This window comes from Teleopsis dalmanni, chromosome X, assembly GCF_002237135.1.
Source record: "Teleopsis dalmanni isolate 2A chromosome X, ASM223713v2, whole genome shotgun sequence".
In the NCBI taxonomy this organism is placed as follows: domain Eukaryota; kingdom Metazoa; phylum Arthropoda; class Insecta; order Diptera; family Diopsidae; genus Teleopsis; species Teleopsis dalmanni.
The window spans coordinates 73,832,686-73,849,530 of record NC_051848.1 but is presented as its reverse complement, the minus strand read 5'-3'; positions in this window follow the sequence as shown (position 1 = coordinate 73,849,530).

Below are 16,845 nucleotides of genomic sequence, written 5' to 3'. Positions count from 1 at the left end.
ATATTTCAAACATGCTCTGCACCTTCAATTGCTATATTTATCAGTTTTCTAATATATTAAGATCATTATCAAAATTAGTTCGTATAGATCTTTTCCTGCTATCCATTTAATGGTTTTGATTTGTCCATAAGTAACTGTCGAGAGATCATTATTTTCACAAAAAGTCGTTTCCAGCTATTGTGTGGTATATACTCGGATGTGTGACATCACTTTTTCTTTTTTGAAAATTGTGATTAAGTGACCAAAAGCTTTAGTTCTGATCGCTACAGTTACTTGGTTGACAATTTTTTTATAGATAGGTGTTGTTAACAGATGATGTTACAATCCACAAGCCACACGACATGTCCTGTTTTGACTTTATTGCGCGAGAAATTTCCTTAAAGTGTGATTCCATATTTTGAAAATGTAAATTGGCCATCAAGATTGTGCAATTTGACAGCACTAAATTTTTTTTGGTAAGGTTACGCAAAGAACCAACCTCAAATTATGGAAAGTTGAAAAATAAATATTCGTCTATATCGTGTTATGGCGGTGCTATTGCCAGTAAACTATTGAGAATTACTGTTAGATGTTCCGGAGATAACATTTAAATAGTGTTCTATGTCACACCTAAAAATTAGAAGGAAATCTTGATCACATGTACGGTTTTTTACGTTATACGCACAGAGCCATGAAATGAATGAGATCCAATATTCATAAATACTCTTCAAAATAAGTATATAACAAAATCATCTGTTTATATTCCCTACTGAATAAATTTTTCTGAAATTTTCCTTTTTTTATGGTAATTATATCAATGAAATACACACTGGCCGTCCGTATTCATGGAAAATTGTGCTGACTTCGGAATGTGAAGTATTTGATAAATCTTTATATTTCTGCGGCCAAGAAATTGTTGGATAAATTGGCATAAATTCTAATTTTAATAATGTTAAGTTTGTTTATTATTATTAACTTGTTGCTGAGACAGATTTTATCCCAATACTTTGCCAATGCTCACAGTTTCCTTCGGTTCGCTCCTTTAAGTTTTCAACCAAATGTCGATGTGGCTTTACTTGGGATTTATGCTAAGTTATTTTCTGAAGATTTATTTTCGTAATTTCATTTATTTTTCACTTTTTTATTTCGTTTGCTTATTGATTTTTAAGTTCACTAAGTAAAAGTTTGTTTGGTAAATTTTTTATTATTATTTTATATTTTCTTGGCCCCCATTTGATATTTTCGACATTTTATAGGCAAAAGTTTAATAAATTTTTTTTATTATTTTATTTATTTATTTATGCATTTTTTCTTAATGCAAAAGTGTTTTTGACGTATTTTTAATAAGTTTTGGTTTGCTTGAAAAAAGTTTGAACACTTTGACGCTTGACTTGTTAATTTAATTAAATTTGAAAAATCCGAAATCGAGTATTTTTTGTTAACTACAAAACAATTTAATATGAAATTCATATTTAAATAAATATTTAAATATTATTTTTTACTGTTATTATTTTCAACCTCATCCAATGCAATTAAATGCATGTATCTAATGTGTCAAGTAAAATTTGTCATTTCGTATGAAGTCTCTAAATTTGTTATTAAATAAATATATATATATATATATATATATTCATAAATTTGTTATTAAAATAAAAGACTTTCCAGCCTGGCACTTGCAGACCAAACAAATTATATACGGACTATATACTATATACTAACCTGTATATACTAATTAAAAAATTCAAATATTTCTTAAGACCACTGATGATGAGCACTTAACAATACCCGAAACAGCGTTGTATGGTCAGCCAAATTTCAATAAATTAATTAGAATTTTTGTTGTTGTCTTTTCATTTCTATTTGAACCCTTCTATCTTTTAAATAGTTTCCTTTCGTCATAAGATGCGTCACTTTCGACAAAAAAAAAAGTATTAACTGTTAAATGTGAAATACAAAATCGCAAAATATTCTCCATAAGACACCTTAACATATAGCAATTGGTTTTCTTAGGTAATTTTCTATGACTTGTCGGTAATAACATATATTACTATATTATGTTATTAATTTAACGTTGACGAATAATTCTTTGTATACTTACAAAATATTGAGATTTTAAGAATTGTCTGTCCGACCTTCCAAAAAAAATTCAATGATAATAATTCACATGATCTTGGAAGAGCAATTAAATTACCGAATTGTGAAATCACACGTCTGGAAAATTCTTTCTCAATAAAACCAAAAAAGGACTTGCTTTATAACTATAACTAGAAGATATAATGCTAAAACCTATATTTACTATATTTATCCATATTTACAATTCCATATCAATGAATTAGAAAAATATTTATTAAGTGGGTACATAGATCAGATTTGAAGGTTGCTGTCATATGTGTGTTAACTCCAAAATTTTTGAAAAATATTTATTAAGTGGGTACATAGATCAGATTTGAAGGTTGCTGTCATATGTGTGTTATCTCCAAAATTTTTGTTTATCACACCTTTAGAATAAATGTCACACTTTTGACAGTAATTGATGGATTTTTACTATCCCAGATACAACAATTTTGTTTCTTGGCATATCCACTAAGCGTAAAATAAATCTCATCATTGAAGAAAATTCGATGTTAAGAATCGTATTAATTCTACCACTTTAAGCAATTGTTAAAGGATCTATATTGCAAGATGTCAAACCTTAAACCAAAGGTATGATGTCTGGGATGATAGTTGACTTAAATAATGCTGTTAAATCTTAATCACAAAATGCGTAACCCTGTATAATTTATTTCATATTAAGAAAACATTTGTGATTTTGACAAATATGTATGATAAGTTAATAAATTAGAATAGTTTTCTGAATAATTAATTTTGACTAAATTGCCTTACTTACCACTAATAATAATTCGTCTTTTATTTTTTCATTAAACATGTTCAAATAGTCCAATAGGATTAAATTCAAATATTGACAAAAATTCGTTTTCATTCTTATTTCACTTTTAAGCATCTTAAAGAATTTATTATTTTAATTATATATTAATTATATTTATGGATTTAATAATACCCGATATCGATTTTTTTTTGGAACTATTTCGGACTTTTTAATTTGTTTACAAAAGATATCGACTTTCTTCTCGAAGTCAGCTCTATCAAACAAGAAAATCAATTGGTTCAATTAACCTTACTTCTGAACATAATCACTACCTACAATATAGGCTCAACAAGAGGGAAATTATATCCAAACGCATAGTTTCAATTGGTACCGATAACATTCCAATGGTACCGTTCTAATGGAGCGGTTATCGGCGTATCATTACCGATACTTGTGTTGCGTCCACCGTGGTATTGAGCATTCACTGCAGGTCTTCTTCTTACTGTCCGCTCTGCTAGTGGGGCATAGGGCCCCAACGATTCTCTTAAACCGCACTCTGTTAGGTGCTTCTCTGCATATATCGTTCTACGTGTAGTGCGCTACTGACACGGCACATAATCACGGCAAATAACTCTGTCTCTATCTAACGCCAATATAAACTAAAATGTAGTCCAATCGATTGAAAATTTTTATAATTATATTTATAGTATGTCTTATAAGAGAAATCAGTTGTTTTTATATGCCACATAATTACCATTATGTTTTTATACAAGGAAAGGATTAGAGGTCTGTTAATCAGATAAAACTAAAAAACGGTTTCGAATAAAGCACATAAATCAGTCTTTGTCGAATGTAAACATAGGAAGCCGGCCAAATTTGACAAAAAAGCTGATGTACGAGTATTTACAAGACTTCAGCAAATCACACATAAACCTTGTCAAAATAATAACAATATCAATAACCATAACAATAAAATTTATTGATATGACGCCATAACGTGCCTCAAGTGAAATCAGCGCCATTTCGGTATTGCTGCGGTTCCTTGTGTGCTGCTCCAGATTCGCTTTTTCGACAGCCTGGTGTCCTCCTTTTCTTGTTCTACATGTGCACCAACAGATAAAGTTTTCAGTGGTATTTTTCTTCTTCTCTTCTGTGTTATTATTGTTGTTTGTTTTTTTTCTTCTTTTTTTTAACTTTTTAGCTTGCAAAGATTTTCTAGGGTAAACAAAGCCATAATTCAAGCTTCGTTTCCTCTATTTCGACACGGAACGAAAAACAAATCAGGCAAGCGACCATAAGCGTCTATAAAAAATGCGGAAGCATTGAAAACAAGTTGCAGTTGGTCAGGCAGACAAGTAAATTTCCGTATTGGATTTGGATAAACACAGTGTAAGGGGGAATTAGAAAACCAATTTAAGATGCAAAGAACATTGGATTTGAAAAAAGCCAGAGCATGGCATTTTCTAATTTTTCCTTTTGCCGCCCTTTTGCCGTACTTCACTCATTTTTTGGTAAATTAAACTTCCAACTACTCGAACACTTTTCGAATTGCAGGCATTCCCCGAAAGCAAACACTTTGGAACAAATAAGAAAGCATCCGAAGCATTTTGGATTTGCATGTTTCGTGTTACTTGGTTTACCGCTTCTGTCCAATTTGCGTACGAGTGCGTATTCACCTGATTGTTTGCCAGAGATTCTTTTGATGTGCGTCTGATTGCGCTATGGGCAAAGCAATCACTCCCCACTCCGTTGGGGACTATTGTTTCCTTTGTACACTAAACGCGAATCTGTTTTTAGCATTGATGAGTGCAATAATATTTCCCTTTTCCAGGATTTGCAGACACCCAAATTTATTGTTTTTGTTGTTTTTGTGGTTTCTTTTGTTGCTGTTGTTATTGTTGTTCTTTGTACCCACTGTTTACATTCAGACAGTAAAATCGTTTAAACGAAAAGATATCACAGTGCCGCACGCCTGTAAGCATGCTTTGATTTTTAATTTTATGCTGTTAAATATTTTATTCAATTTTGTCTTGCCTTTTGCATATAAAAATTTTTATTTGGCTTACGGAAAAATTTACTGTAAACATTTTTTATTTGCTTTGTATTTTTGCTAGAAGTTGTTTTCATTATTCATCCTTCATCGTTCAACGTACATCCCTTTCCTTTTTGTTTTTGTTTCTGTTCTTGTTTTTTTTTCCGTTGAGACGTCTTTGATTTTTCAGTTGACTTGCGTGGGAATTTGTTTGTTTTGAGCTCCCTTTAATAGTGTCATAAATATGTGTGAAATTAAGTATTAAATGGGCAAAAAGGTTTCCTGTAAGTCACTTAGACTTGTGTCTGGAGCGTGAAGAAACAATTTACTTAAAAGTTATAATCCATAAATTATGTGCCCTGAAACGAAATCTGTTTATTTTAGAATGTTTATATACCCATACACATCCACATGAAACGATGTGTGTGATTGTGTACTCAAAGCGTTGAAAGATTAGACATTTATTTATTTAATCCAAAAGATATTTTAAAATGTTATATAGTAAATTTTACATAATATACATCGTACATATTAAATATTATATTTATCAAATTATTAAATTAAATAATATAAGGTCTACTTAAGGTCTACCTAACTTGAGGGAATAGAGGTTTCATAGCAATGGTCTTGCATTCTATATAGGTAGCTATATAGAATAGAATCTATATAGGTACTAAGTTAGTGCTATGTATGGTGTCGATGGTCATTTGAACTTGTGCGGTGTTGTCAGTTATTTCTAACATTCTGTCCAGTCATTTACAGACAAAGTTTTGACAAGCACCGGTGGTATTCAGGATAAGCATTCACCCAATTCCTTTAATAGTATTGTTAATATGAAAAAGTGCAGTGCATAGATACTCTATAAATAGCACAATCTATATTCTAATAGACAAACTCAATACCAATTCAGATTCCCATGTCATTAAAAGTAAGTCTTTCGCTCTTGCTATCTTGAAGCGCATTAAATGCACTTTAAATCAGTACTTTATATACACATTACTTAGAATGTGCAGCGGAAGACCCAATTTTAAAAACCGCATCTTTATATATTATATTGTAATGTCATTGGAAGTAAGCGTTTTACTTTAAATCTGTAGTTTTAATGCAAATTCATAGAAATGAGCGCTACGAAGCAGCAGAATGGCGCCAAAAAACGGTGTAGTTCATTAGTGTATCTAACTTTTTTAAGCATTATCTGGGTTATCTGGTGCCTTAAAAACAAAAATTTTTTTAATCCAAAAAGAAAAAGGTTAAAAAAATAGATGTTTTTGAATAAATTAAAATATATTAATTTGAAAGACAATTTTACTTAGGACTTCTTCAAAACTCTTACGATATGCTGTAGTAATTCAGTGGCCAGAACAAAATGCTGTCTGGCTATACGAAATCGATGGCAATAAATCAATAAATATTTTGTTAAGAACTAGTTTGACCATATAACTTTGTAGACCGGATCCTTACACTGGAATTAATGTTTCACAACTAAGTCATTTACATGTCTTTATATCTTCTTCTCTTAATTTCTTCTCTCATTGGAGAATAAGGCCTCGTGATGGTGTTAGTTTCATTCATTATAATTCTTATACATGAATTTGACGCCTATACAACCCTTGTGCCTTGCTGCTGAAGCAGGAGGACTTATCATACTATGATTACCACTTGGAGAAATATCGTTGTTGTTGTATTCTTCCATGTTTAATTATCAAGATTTTGTAAGCCGATTCAAGAACTCCAAGTAAACATATTTATATAACGAGTTGATGAGTTGCCAAATCTCAGCGGACCTTTAAATCGAATATGCCGAAGTGGTCCCACAAAGGTTCCCTCTCTCATTTGCCGTATCGTAGAGCTCCACATGAATTGTTTACCTTGTCTCGCTTAGAGATTGCTCACATTGCCCAGGCTGCATAATGGGAACATGAATCTAGGAATTGCGTGAATTTAGCTAACTGCAACGGCTGCCCTGTTGGGACCAATCCATATCATCACAAGCCCAAACCCATATTTTTGATAATAGAGAAACAAAGAGCGCCCTTTTTTGTTAAATAAAAACTGAGATTTTGTGCGGGTTAACTGAAGAATTGCACAATTACCTCAGTATGTCTGTTCGATGTAATAGAATGTTGTCATTAACTCGATGGGGGATGATATCTCTAGTCACGTTAAATATGACTTTCCGACTTCATTGATGGTCACGGGAATTGTTGTTGCTTTCGATGCAAAAAGAAAATTTGACACTGACAGTTAACTTCATGTGGTATTGAAACCAAGAACGATTCCCGTGACGTGACTGCAATCATGACATGTCCCTAAAAATTTCGGTTTAACAAGATGGTAGAACATGCTGCATAGCACGCAATTTTATCAGATTATTATAGAAAATAGTTTATAAACTTAGAATTTCATATTGTAGTCCTAAGAATTAGATTCTATGATTGTATGATTTCATCTAACAAAATTATTTTTTATAGGGATTTATGCAAACATTTATATAAAACTCTTTTGATAGGCCAGTTTTGGATGTATGTCTAATTATATTCTCCTCTACATTCTACTGAATATATTGACTCACATATACAGTGATGTCCCCTATATTAATTTCTATTATAATATATAAAGTCACTGGTCTTCTCATTACACCATTTGGCAGCTGAAGCTGATATGGCTGATATGACCATTTGGAAGCTGATATGGCTACAGTTACTCGAATATTGGATTTTTGTCAACTTAGTCGCGATGCACATATATCCGAAATCATATTCAGAAATAATTGGCATGCATTTATCTTTTAAATACAATTACTTTTATGGTTATTGTCATGATTTCAATATCTTTTATTACGCTTTAAAAATGAGATATCCAAAAGAAACTTCTTTGTAACAGCAATGCATATGAAGAGCAGATTAATAAGGTCCCATTTCTGTATTTTATTGGTGTTGTCTTAAAAAACAAAGTCAGTAAAAACTTATTTTTATAATAATATATACACAATCACTTATAAAACTATATTTCAATTTTTTTTATTAGTTATTAACAAAAACATGTTTATTTTATAACCCTATAGAGCTATGTCCTTACTATCAATCATCCTTTTTATTTTCCTTAACAGTTTGTTTGCAATTAATCCTTAAATCTTGAAGAAAAACTATTTTTCGTGTAAATTATAAATAGGAATTCAAATGTTTTGTATGTTTTGTATAGAGTATTGTTTGGGAAGATGAATTCCTTGACTGGCAAGTGAGCGAAACGAACCCAGGCATTCATTCATAAAACGACTTATCATCAACTTTTGTGGGTTTGCAAATTTAGCGCTCAAATTTTATGTTCTCGATTTCCTTTCAAGGAAATCGTAGTATGAATATCAGAATGAGTTATGAGGTTTGTTTGTGAGTTTTTATTGTTTTAGCGATTTGTCAGGATTTTATGTGCCTTGTAAGGACCATGACAAGTGCTTTATTTACAGCGGAGTGTGAATTTGTCTACTTCAGCATATTTTTTTCCTTGTCTCTGTGCTGACTTTTGTGGTTTTTGGAATCGTTAACATAAACTTGCTGATTTATACCGATTTAAAGAATATGTCAAGTTAATAATTTAAAAGCCAAAATTGATTTATATTGATTTTATTTTATTAAATAAATCAAGAATAAAGAGAACATTCATTGAATTTACTATAAAGCTTTAATCCTTAATAGTTGTCATTGCAAACATTGACGTAATAATTTAGTAAAATTATTTTCACAAATTTTTAACGAGATTATATCCTGGTACTACCAAAATTTAATAACTAATTATATTAATTAATTTTTAAGTAATTGAATAATCGCTCAATATTACGAAGGTTACTATTTATATTTTGAGCCCAATAATGAAAAAACACTAACTTGTATTCTGTTCTGAAGATTGCTCCATTGTTTCTCAAAGTATACTCCTTAATGATTAATATACTTTTGCATGCGTTTTTAAATGCAACAACGGCTTCATTCATCAACAAAAATCGTTGTCCACGTAATTTATTCTTGATGATCGGAAACAAGAAGAAATCAGGACTGTACCAAATCAGCCAGATCATCCATTAATTCGATGTGTTATTTTTGAATGTTCAAATAGTCGATTGTAGTCGATTGTTAGATGTGTGAGCACTTGCTTTGTCTTGATGAAAATGGAGAATGATCCGACGGCGCTTATTAGTTTTTCGTATTTTACTGAAGACTTTCGGTAAACAAATGATTGTATACCATTCGAATTTAAGAGTTTACTCAAAAAAACAAGCAACCATTTGTTTCGAAGTACTTTGAGCTTGAACAATTTTTGTTGGATTTGGCTCCTGTTTCCTGATTCGTCACCTGTTACAATCTTACGTCTTTTGAAGCATCGCCATTGTACTTCTTGAGCATTTGTATTCGCTGAGCGACCCGTGCATATTTTTCAGATTTTGTCAAATGATCTTTCTCACGGCTAAATGATCGTGCAATACTTGTATATTATATATGCTGGTGAAGCTAATGCCTAGTGTTCTGTAAATCTGATACTATGTCGCATGATGATCTTGCATTACTCATATCAGTTTTTGTACAGCATCAATGTTTTCTGGCACAACAAATGATTTTGGACGACTGTCACGATTTTCGGAGCGGTCAGCGAGCGAACTGCTGACACGATTAATATCACTGTGCCAGTGGCAGTGTTTCACACTGGCAAAGGATAAAGCTTCATCGTCAATTTCCAAATATAGAAGTAAATTGATTGATTCACTCTTGTTTTGTAAACATTAAACAGTTGATTATAATTAGGCCACGTTATACTAAATTCAAATGAGAGTTTTAATTATAATTTTCGCTGTCAAAAATTTAAAACTGACATCTGAAATTAAATGATCAAAATATCGATTCACACGAATTATCTTTAAAATTTGATTGTCAGATTTAACTACTTTTTAACTACACTTTTTAACTACTTTCACAAACTATTTACTTTGCACATATGATATATAAATATGATAAATAATTTGCACATATGATACATACAAATTATAAATAACAGTTTTGTTTCATTTTATATGAGAATTCCATTCGTTCCTTGAAGCTATTTACAATAGCAATCAGTGTTAAACTGCACAGTACTGTACTATGGTGAACTGTCTGAGTTAAAATTAACGTAATTTTTTAGAAATTATCATTCAATATTATTTTCAGCTGTTAAAATTCTCATACAAATCCTTCTGATTTATATGTTCCGACAGCTAAATTTCGTTAATTTCATGAAAATGAAATTAAGTTAATTTGAAAAGTGTTCATACTGCCCCAAATTAAGTAAATCATATGGTTTTTGTTTACAAATATATGGGAAATTTTGAAAGTTGATTATTATAACTATAAACGATGACATTCACTAATCTTATTAGTTTAAGCAGATTTCAGGTATATGAATTATTATTTTTCACTCTTTTTTAAATTAATAATAGTTCTTCTCTATTTTTAAATTAAAAAATTTACATTACTTTCAAAATATTTGCCGGTTTTATTAAAGTCAATTGTCATTGACATTAATTTATAAACATGTTACTTTTTTGTCATCTCATCTTTATCTTTCGTTTAAAATTTATCTTAAGCATAGTTGGATTTAAAATGTCTCTTAAATTCATCCTTCGTTTGAACGAAATTAAGCCCATTTTCCTTAATTTCGTTCTAATCTTTAAACTAAATTTTGTGTGGAAAAAACAACTTAATTTCTCTGAAACGAAGACGAAATTAATATTTTTGCGAAATTTAGATGTGTCTGTACACAGTATTAAACTTGTTTGGCTGTCGAAATCTGGAATAATTTGAAATGGTAGCTAAAATCGCACTTGAAACTCTCGTGTGAATGCAGTATCATAGGTATTCCACTGTGCAAAGTGTCAATTTTGTGCTAAATATTTTGTGTGAGATGTTAAAATTTGATACATGCCACAGGGCAACTTAATTTGCTAAATATTCAAGTAAATCGCATTAAAATAATTTGGATGTACTATATTTGGATCAATCTGTCTTCAAAAAGAAAAAACTAAATTGTGAAAATGAAATGCTTATATGGTATGAGTGATCAACAAGCCGAATCTGCTAATCGCTATAGTTAAAACTCCATCCTCTTCGCTAAATTTCTTAAACAAGCCATCATGCGATTCGGCTAACACAATCTCTTCGCTAAACTTATCCGGCGATATATATGGTGTTAAAAACCATAAATATGTCAAAATAAAAAAAAAACAAAAATTGTGAACAAATATAAATTTGAGTTATAATACATTCACACTGTCTTATAAATAGTCTTTGGTTATAATTTGTCATAACAGGATTTTTAAAAATGTTACAATTAACAGATAAAAATTACAATTTCCGATTTAAATAACAGAAAATACTCCAATTAATACTATTATATAACTAATTAATATATTTTATTCTATATTCTATTATGAATATATATATATATTCTCTTTTGTTCATATATTCTCACTAATGCCGCTCTGAGAATTAAGCCTAACAAGAGTCTATCACTAGAACCGCGGTGTGATCAGCGAATTTGTTCCTGATGCACACTTTATATACTCAATACATATTCACATTGTTATAGTATTACATGGGATTTAATATTATTTTTTCTACTCAACGAATCAGACAAAATTTAACACAAATAATTTATGTTTACTTAAGTTATTATTCTTAATTTAGACTTTAAACAATCTGGATTAAATTCCACTTATATGACAAATAATGGCAACAACTTCACATACGTTATTTAAGATCAAGTCAGGCTCCCTCTCTCCCTCTCTCTCTCTCTCTCTCTCTCTCTCTCTTTCTCTCTCTCTCTCTTTCTCTCTCTCTCTCTCTCTTTCTCTCTCTCTCTCTCTCTTTCAATCCAAATTGACAAAAATTTTTAAAAAGGTTGAAAACACATTAAATACAATATATAGTTCTAACATTTTAATTAAAAAAAAAAATAATAAAATTATGCTTTTAAAAAATAAAAAAATTTCTATTGAAAGAATTCTATATACATATATAATAATTCAATTATAAGAAACATCTTCGAGCTTTATGTCAAAATTATATTTCATGCGTTTACGAAAGTAGTTTGTAATTAAAATTTTTCATAAATACTATATTTTTTGGTAAAAACACATATATATAATTTATATATATCTTTATAATTTTCGGTTTCAAATGATAAAATTCATTGTGGATTATGGACGTTGACTGTATTAGAATTTTTTTAGGCCATGGAACATTCGTGACTTCAGTGATACTCATGAATACTGGACCTTTACGTAATTTCCGATTACGTCTGCGACCAAGGGGAACACATCGGATGTCACTGCCTCTTAGACGATATGGTACTCAGCGAACTCCCGCGTATGCGCGTATGTTAAGACATGAGATACAAATCATATATCCGCGCCGAGGACAAGGACGTAGTGGCTCACAAGTACGTCGCAGACGTAATCCTTCAGCCGAACTCCGTAGAAATGGGAGGAGAAGACATGCCATATTGCAAATAAAGTATCGCAATCAGTTGGATAATTCAAGGCAGTCACATCAGGTGCGTATTGCTATACCGTGGCCGCGTATAGTACAAAGAGCTAGGCAACATGGTCATCGTCGTACTTTCACACCTCCAGCGTTCACTGAAGGTATCATTGTTCATGGCACTAGAGAAGATGAAAGTCTTTAAAAATCTCCAGTTACTAAAAGTCGTGAAATTAACAAAATTTTATTTTTTATTTGATAAAAATAAAAATAGTAAAGAACGATGACAAATAAATTTTTTCTTTATCAAATTCTTTATACATTACAAAATCTTATCAAATGAGACGAGATTGGAACACAACAAGTACTCTATATTTTTATAAATATTAAAATTTCAATATTAATTCTAATCCCTTAGAAACTTTCTCTTTGAAGTGTCATGGTTCCCAATTTGTGAAACATTATAGAAATTCCGTTTTAACTATGTTCCTTACCTAGCTCTGGATTTTCGCCTATCTCATCTATTGCTGAGTGCTTCTTTCAATTTTGAGAACAGTGCAAAGGGTATCTAATTGTTAGATAAGCAATTCGGTATGTTACACAAATTTTTCAGCAATCAGAAATCTTCGAAAAATCGTTTCGAAAGTGTCGAATTTTTACCTCTGCAACAACTTTCTAAATAGAAATTTTTTTTTTATTAAAGTAATTTGTAAAAATAACACGAGGAAAAATGAAATTATATTAAGAGAAAATCAGTGACGCAAATTGAAAAATGAGATGTAAAAAACTTCAAGCTGCTATTTAACAGCAAACCAAACTTTCACTGTTCTTAAAGTTATTGATCCAAATGATGCCTGACTGACTATCCCAATGGCTCCTCCAAACAACATTTGAATTATTTGCTACTCGGTATCATTTCTATATGAGAATTGAGTTTATTTCATATCAGAATTACTCGTAATAATCTAAAAATGTTTAATATTAAAAGATGAATAACACATTTGCATATGTAATATTACGGACTTTGAGTCAGAATTAATCGTAAAGTTGCATTAATTGCCATTGCTATTGCATTAAATGTGTTATTAACATCTCAAATTAAACTGACTTTGAATCACTTAATAACAATCTGTTTTACTTCGTGATTATATGTTATATCTATTAATTCGTCTTAATTAACTAAGTCTGTTTTTTCACTGATGACAATGTCAACATGAAGTTTATAAACTAGGCATTATTATAAAATATATAATTAAAATTATAATGAAGAAAGATTTAATGAATATTAATAGTCCATTGATACAGTTTCAAACAAAATACCCAAAAAAATTATACGTCCTGTCCAAGCTTGGATAGTATATTGGCTTTTTCGGGGCCTAACTGTGCCCCAACTTCATTGCGACGGATTGTTATAGATATCTGCCATCAGATATCAGAGGAGATATCAGATATATAACAGATACAGATATATATATATATATATGGCAGATATCTATAACAATCCGTCGCATTGAAGTTGGGGCTCAGTTATATATATATATACATATATATATATATATGATATATGAACTTTTGTTCGATTACATCATAAAAATTATAAAAAATTTATATATTTACATAAAAAGTATTTTAGCAATGAATTAAAAATAAATTCTTATAGCTTTTATGACCTTAGAAATTAAAATCAAGACAGTACGGTCACCTACTAGCCGATTCGAATTATTGAATTATTGTCCCTAGGCTATACTTTGGGATATATACGAAATGTGTGCTGGAATAAAAGAAGTGAAATTGTTAAAAATTTTTTAGATAGCAAAATATTATAGTTGTGAATACCATCCGTTTGTTATATATTTATTGATTTAGGCAGTGATGCCAAGTTATTCTTATGCATCAATAGTTGTTCTATTGAAGCATTCATGTCAAAAGAATACATATACTGATAATGAGTTCATTTATTTGAAAGCACTTTATATGGTAAATCATTTTCATTAGTGAGTATAATGAATAAAATCGCTTAAATAAGACAGTGTAAATGTGCTATTAGTAAGTTGTATTTACTAAGTAAGCAGTGGAAACATATTTAGTTATGCTCTAAGAAACCAGCTGATTTATTGTGCAATAGCCTTAATTTTTTCTTTCAGAGTTGTAAAAAAAAAAAGTTTGGTTGAAACAAATTTGCAGCACTTTTAAAATACGTTATATGTTATATATTATATATGTTATATATCTAAATTAATTAATTAATTTATGTTTTTGAATTTATTGGTATTATTTATTAGTAGCTCGTATGATTTTAACGGAAGACAGAAATTTTACGAAATATTTCCAGTGAACATTCACAATAGACTGACTTTTGAATTTGACTGCACTAAAACTTAAGACATAAAAATTTTTACAAGTAAAACTTAACTCTGAAGATTTTAAGAGCATAGTTGTTGCTTCACATGTTTTCTTTTGTAAGTTACGAGTATTTTATTGCTACTCTGAAAGAAAAAAATACGGCTAAAATGAAAAACAATGCATTCGGTTATTTGCTTCGTAGTAAAAACATGCGGAAAGGTAAGAACCAATTGAATTTTGGTTCTTTAAGTAAAAATATGAGGTAAAAATTTTATGTCAGTTTATACAAACTTCCAGCAATTCCATTTAATTTATTTTTGTTCAAAATATTTGGATATTCAATAAATCTATGAAATAAAAAGCATTTTTAAGGAGCAATAGCAATTGTTTATATATATATATTAAAAATGTTGATATAATTGCATATTTTATGAATAAATTGAGTCTAAAAAATGTTACTAATGTATTTATAATTTGAAATAGAAGGTCGATGCAACATTGTGACTTACGCCATTGGGAAAATAAAAAAGCTTTTATGTAATAAAAAAATTTTTTTGTGAAACTATTATTTTATTGAAAAAATATATAAAATTTATGGAAAAACATGAAATACAATACATTTTTTAATTGTAAAAAAAATAAAATAATAAAAGAAAAATTTTTTTTTATACATAAAAAATTTTTCCATGGATCCATTAGAAATTATCAAAAAACTTAAATTAATTAAAATTCTTAAAAGAGATTATGTTACCAATTTTTTAAAAACTTTAAATACAGTTTAACTTTGGAGCATTCTTCATTCGATGGATGATGGAATAAAACAATAACAGACCATGACTTTATATATCATATATAAATATTATTAATTATACAAGGATAATGAAGCAATGCAACCTTTCTAAAAATCAAATGTTGGATTTTAAAACAATTCATCTTATCGTAAACATAACCAAAGAAATTTAACTTTATGAAAAAAATGTATTCAATGCCGATAAAAATATTTGGAAGCTTAAAGTCCAAATGAGTTTCGGTTTTTATATGTTAATATCACCGAAATTTGATGTCAGCTGTTATAAACCGCAAACAATTGCTTAGCATTTCTTTATATGCTAACTAGTTGGTGATCGGATTGTAATTGTGTTGTTTGTGTGCACTTCGATAATTTTTTCTGCGTCCTGCTGTTCACATTTTTTATATTGACTTCGTTCACGACAACTAATTCGGCATTAATTCAGCTGTTGTAAGACAGACGCATGTAGAAAAAGATGTTCAGTTTTTGTATGGATGTTAATGAATATAGAATTGAGACTACATGCCATATAGAATTGCTCACGCTACAAATTCCATTCTACTACAAATTCCGTGTTCTTATATTTCTCCTTCTTTCACTTCATCGCATTCATTTACACAGCGAAGTATAATCCTTGTGATATGGATTTGAAATAAATTTTTCTTTTTAGAAATAATGTTAAACACATATAGCTATAGGGGGAAAAAATAGAACACAACCATTATATATATCATTTTTATAAATTCTTTTCTTATGCTCTTACAAAGACTTAATTCTAAATCCTCTCCATAAATAGTAAAGGAATCAATTGTTCACTTTCCATACAATCTTAAATATATTTTCAAATATTATATATTAAAACCGGTAGTATCAGAGCAACTAAATTGAATGCACATTAATATTTTAAGTTTAAGTATTAGATTTAATTAGAGATTTAAGCTAATATATATAGTAATATGTGGTTATTATTTATAATTCTAAAATGGTTTATAGGTAGTTAAGTACTTCTTATATCAACTGCTTTACAATAACTTTTTCAATAAATCATTAATGTAGTACAATATCGTTGGTATTAATGGTTGTTAATGGTATTAATGAGGAAATTATTATCAATCATTAATGCCGTTCATTGAATATCTACGGGAATTTGATGTAATTTGTATACGATCCATTGAGTTGATTAGTATGAATTAATATAGACACTCTAACGTTATCCTAAATCTTATTTACAAATTTATTGTGATAATAAGAATATATATACGGTTTAATCATATGTTTTTACTCTACATATTGTCATACTAAGTTATCTAATAAATGCATAAAATGTGAATAA